This window comes from Micropterus salmoides, unplaced genomic scaffold (assembly GCF_014851395.1).
Source record: "Micropterus salmoides isolate LMB-PRFRI ecotype aquatic unplaced genomic scaffold, ASM1485139v1 Ms_hic_scaffold_11, whole genome shotgun sequence".
Lineage (NCBI taxonomy): Eukaryota > Metazoa > Chordata > Actinopteri > Centrarchiformes > Centrarchidae > Micropterus > Micropterus salmoides.
The window spans coordinates 4,629,612-4,635,613 of NW_024040152.1; positions in this window are offsets into that span (position 1 = coordinate 4,629,612).

Genomic DNA, 6,002 nt, shown 5'->3' on the forward strand with positions numbered 1-6,002 from the left:
CACGCCCCCACGGTCCTTATCCCTCCTTCATGGGTCCGCCCATCTCACTCCCTCTTTTCCACGCACGCACACACAAACACACTTTTCATTATGAAGAAGCAACAGCAAGCGCTTTCACCTGGGGCCATGAGTCACACACACACACACACACACGCGCCCACACACACACACACACACTGAACAACTTTTTCTGCATCAAAATAAAGTTTTCTTTCCGTGATGTTGATAATGGTGCGTGTGCGCGCGCCCGCGTGTGTGTGTAGGGAAATGTCTGTTAGCAGCTTGAAAGGGATAAACAACATATGTGTGTGTGTGTGTGTGTGTGTGTGTGTGTGTGTGTGTGGGGGAGCATTGAGTCACTGTCACAGGATGTCCCCCTCTTCCCCAGGAAAACACACACACACACACACACACACACACACACACCGACATACACGCACTTGCTCTGCCTCTAGGGGGCAGGACTGGTTTGCCCTTGTTGCTGAGGAACTTAAAGTGGGCCTCCTCTCTCTGTGTCTCTCACCCTGTCCTGTTACTCCCTCCCTCTCCTCTCATTCTCCATGGTCCTATAGCTTGCGCTCCTTCTCTTTCAGTCTCTCCCTCTCTTTCCCACGTGTCTTGCTTTTACTTTCTCTCTCTTTAAAGTGACTTAATTTCCAGTTTCTACTTTTCATTTTTAACTTGCTTTATTGGCTGACATGTGGATACAGTCGTTTTGCAGTAGCTTGTGGAGGAGTAACGCAGAGGATAAAGGAATTGATGAAAAAATGATCAAGAATGAGCAGAATCAACTATGCACAATATGCACTTACTCTGATTGTACAAATACATTATTGTAGCTTCTTTATTTGGACATGATAGAGTTTTCATTTCTCTCGCTGGCTGCATCAGTGATGGATGTTTGGATGGATGTATTTTGCTGTTGAATACCATTTGAATGAAATGTGCTTGATACAATCCATGCGACAGCCACAGAGATTATTTTCATTGCTGTGTGTTTGATTTGTTGATTTCTGTCGTGATGTAAAGAGAATTTCAACAAATATAACGTAAAATGATTCTCAAATAAATTGCCTACCCCCACTTTAATATATGATTAGGCTTAGGGCAACTAAAAAACGTGGTTACGGTTAGGGAAAGATTGTGGTAATTGTTAATAAAAGGGCAAACATGAATTGCTGGGTAGGTCTAGTCTCCTGCAGGAAAATGTGACATAAAAGCTACATATTTGGCACAATCACTTCCTGCAGCGATACAAAATGTACATCACGCGGTGCCAAATTGTTGAATATGGAACAAATTCTTCTAGAAATGCACTGTACAATAATGAACCCTCCAATAATTTTGCATCATTTGTTAGATATTTCTGCTGCTTATTGTAAAGTATCAGACAGTAATTGTCGAGGGATGACAACATGCACAGCAACATTATGCAATAATTGGTAGTAGTGCATTACATTGTTGTTGTGATAGATTTCCTGCCTGGGATTCCAGTATTACAATACCAGGGGCTTGGGGTCCTGAGGCAATGAGACGTCATTTACAAAAGTCAGCACACCATCAAAATACTATAAAGCTGTTAGCTGCAGATACAATTACTACATAATGTTGCTTTAAATTAGTTCATATCTGCTCCTATGCTGTAAAGCCGTTTGCTGGATATTCATAATTTCATCCAAGCTGCTGGCATGGATAAAGATGGAATAAGACCAAATGGTCTGATGATTACAAGTGCTGTTTTTTCTCCATTTTTGCCCTACACTGATCTGATATGAGATCTCCTCAATAACTTAAAACTGGCTCATTCACATTGTTTTCAGGTTGATCAAACTTATTTTATTTTGTTCATCAGAGATGACCACTAAGTGATACATTTATTACAGTGCTCTTAAAAAAAGTAAACAAGCCTTGAAATTTAAGCTCTCTGTGTTTGACTTTGTGCAGCTGTAGGTGTATGTCTGCAAGGAGCTTTATTACATTTTCTGTCTTTTTCTCCTTCTTTTTTCCTCTTTGTATCTTCTCTCTGTGTCTATCTCAGTTTTAATAATCATGACATGCATCAGTATATCACATATGTTATATTAAAACAAAAATGTTCTGGAGAGATATCAGAAATAAATTCAATATAAGCGTAAAACAACTCACAGATCTCACTCTCCCTGTTATAACAAAAGCTCACTCACTTACTAACACTGGAAATTCCCATCTAATTGTCCCCCAGACTCCTTCAATTTACCTCCTACTCACTCGCCTCCCCCTTCTCTTCTCCATGTCTTTGATTTCCACATTGTATTTACAAAATTATTTTTCCACACTGACCTCTCTCTCACTTGTTTCTCTCTTTATTCCTTTGATGCCTCCCATACAAAATAAATAAATTCTGAAAAAGTCACTGTTCCTTTTTCAGTGTTTTTGGGTTTCTCTCACTTGATTTCCTTTGTTTTAAGATAATATAAGACACATAAAGTGCAACGGAATGGAATCTGCATTGAAAAGAAAATCAGAACCTGACAAAAAATAAAATTATATATTGGCAGAAAATGAATCAAATAGAAAATAGAAAAACAATATAAAGTAATCAAGTATCACGTTTGATGTGAAGGACATGACGCAGCTGAATTCATTCCATATTGATTGTAAAAGTGAACATCAGTACATTGACAGTCAATGGAAACCTCTAAACCTTAGAAGATGATTCTAATGAAAGGTTTTATCAGATTCTAAAAATCATGAAAAAAACTTTTGATTAAATGCATTATTATGGATGTCTTTGGTTTTTTCATGTAAATGAAGAGTTTCTTTCTGGAAATGTATTAAGTTTCCAGTTTTTTTTAGCAAATTCAGCTGGCAATACTTAAAACATGAAAGATTCTGGCTCCAAAACAAAAAACTGTTTTATCGTCACACTGCTACGACTTTAATACTAAAACACAGATACAATACTGGGAGAGAGGTTGCATATTAGTAACTTTCCTGTGTCAAACTGAAAGAAACTAAATGTACTCTCACGCTATCATTGCCAGATCGACAATCATCCACATCAGCCTTCAGAAAGCTAAATGATTCTCCGTCTGTTTGTGTCTTTTTCTTTCTCTAATGAAGAACGATGATCAGGAAAAGAAAACAAGCAACAGGAAGAAGAGAAGAAGAGAGAGAGAGAGAGAGAGAGAGAGAGAGAGAGAGAGAGAGAGAGAGACAGGACCTCCCTCTCTCTCTCTCTGGTGACAGAGGGTCTGACCACATCACTCGCTGCCTACTGCTTCCTGCCAACAGACGACCCCGACACACACACACACACACACACACACACACACACACACACACACACAGCTGCAGATCTGTCCCACAGCTGTCGGACATGTTGATGCTTTGCAACCAAGCAATTCCTCCCTCTGCAAAACAACTAGAGACCAGAGAGAGAGAGAGAGAGAGATTAAAAAAGTTGTGTACTTTTTTAAGATGGTAGCTCTCTCATTGGCCGATGACAATATGTATGGACCTGGGTTTACACACACCTACCCTGTCACCAAATTACGGTTCACACTACGTGCACATAAAGAAGCAGTAGAGTGCGAGCAGCAGTGTTCACATGCAGTACTTGTCCAGTTTTGTACAACATGAACATACTAGATATAGTGACACACAAATATGTTACCAGCAGCTATGAGATCAATTAGTTTCTGTTCAAAACTGGTCAGTCTGCTGCTGACTTCATATCATGACATATGCCCCCTGTTCCTGTGGAGCTACATTTGTGGACATGTAGCACCACCTTTCCAAAGGAATGTCCAATATGTGGGGTAGCCAACATGCGTTAAAAGCAAGAATATCAACGCAAATGTATTCTCAAAGGAGGCAGGTGTGCCATTTACCCGACCATCCATTTAAAAAACACAAACTCAAGTTCAATTTGAAGACTAAAATAATTTGCACACCGATAATGTTGAGAGGCCAAACAGTGCCAAACGTGCAATGCACTTTCATTGGATACGCCTTTTCTCTTAGGTGCTTTATACAAGCACATCTTTTTTTTGGCTAAATTTAAATCAAACTAATCAAATTAGAACAGCTCATCATGAGGAATTTGACTGCAAAAGGCTTCACCAGTGTTAAAAGTCTTTCTAATTCCGAAAATCTGTCTTCTTAGTATTAAACATTCACCCCTGGTGGCTCTGAAAAGTCTGTTATAAACCACGACTTTTGCAGCATAATCCACTTTTGGGGGGTATCTTCAGAAGGTGGTGGGTGGGGAGTTTATGGTGGGGGGTGTATCTAAAGGTAGTTTACTCCCCCTGCAGAAAACAGCTCTGAAGTCACATTGAAATGTGGCCCTGCATGCATGCCTGCAGGAGACAGAGAGGAGAGACAAAAGCAGGCCCAGAGACCACCTGGGACTCTGTTAGTTTAACAGAGGGCCTCTATCACACACACACACACACACACACACATACATGTGCGTGGGCACACACACTTTCCTCTTACATAAACTTTGTACTCTGCTCAGGAGTTATAGCCAGTGAGTTCTGCTGAAATCTGCCTTCTGTGAGAGCCAAATACAAGCTATAATGAGGAGATGGGAGGTGAGGAGAGGGGGAGTGAAGGTGAGAAAGCAGCAGTAAAAGGAGAAAGAGGATGGGAATGGGTGGATGGGCTTTGGGGGCTACAGGTGGGATTAACACTTCACATTCCTTTGGATGAAAATGTAACCTGTCAGTTTGTGTTCAGGCACTTACTGCAGTCTAAATCTGGCAATCTGGTTATATTCACTATGTGGTCAAAAGTATATGGACAGCCGAACATGACATCTCCTTCCAAAACCACGGTCATTGATCCGCTGCTGTAACTCTCTCCACTCTAGTTTCAGTGTTTCTACCAGATTTTGGAAGATGGTTGCAGGGGTTTGCTCCCATTCAGACACAAGAGCATTACTGAGGTCCAACACTGATACTGAGTTATCAGGTCTGGTTCACATTTGGTGCTCCAGTTCATCTCAAAGGTGTTGGATGGGGTTGAGATCTGGGCTCTGTGCAGGCCAGTCAAATTCTTCTGCACCAAACTGGGAAAAGCATTTTTTTTATGAACCTGGCTTTGTGCATGGAGGCATTGTCATGTTGGAGCAGAAAAAGGTCTTACCAAAACTCCTGCCACAAAGTTGGAAGCACACTATTAACAAAAATTTAATTGTACGCTCTAGCAAAATGATTTTCTGAACCTTAACCGTCTAATCATCCACCTTGTCCATCTCCCTGTGACTTCTGTCAGAACATGAACCTCACGCTATCTGAACTGGAAGAAATGGTACCAGTGAATGCTATTCAGGCAGCAATTACACCTCCTCCAAACTAAAATTTTAATAGATAGTAGGGTTGACTTTTGAAGCTAATGTACCTCGCTGTTATACTCCGCAATCAGACTTTCTTCATCCATTAAGAGAAAAGGAAACACACACACACACACACACACACACACACACACACACACACACACACACACACAGAAAGAGATAGAGTTCATCCTGATAAAGTTCTCCTGAGTGTTAAATGATTTCCTCTCCTTTCTCTCTCCCTTTCTCCTCCCCCATTCCCATCTTCCCCCGTCCTCTTCCCGACTCCTCTTCAGTCCTCCCCTGAGTCCCAAACATTTTAATTGCAGCCCACAGGCCATTTGATGCCACGCCAAATCACTGTGAAGAGATCAGCTATTGTCCATTTCCTTTGTGTGTGTGTGTGTGTGTGTGTGTGTGTGTGTGTGTGCGCGCGTGTATGTGTGTGTGTTAGACTGTGTCCTACCAAACGACGGTTATACTGTAGGCCAGTGCATGGTAGACCCTCTGTATGTGTGTGTGTGTGTGTGTGCGGATTTAGTGATTTAATCCCTGAATAGAGAAGCCATTAGGGAGAATTAGGCAGGTTAGACCCAACCATGATCCCCCCACCCTTTGTGTGTGTGTTGGACAGCCGTGAACGCGTGGCATGCGTCAAGTCGAGGGCCTCAAAAAGTTG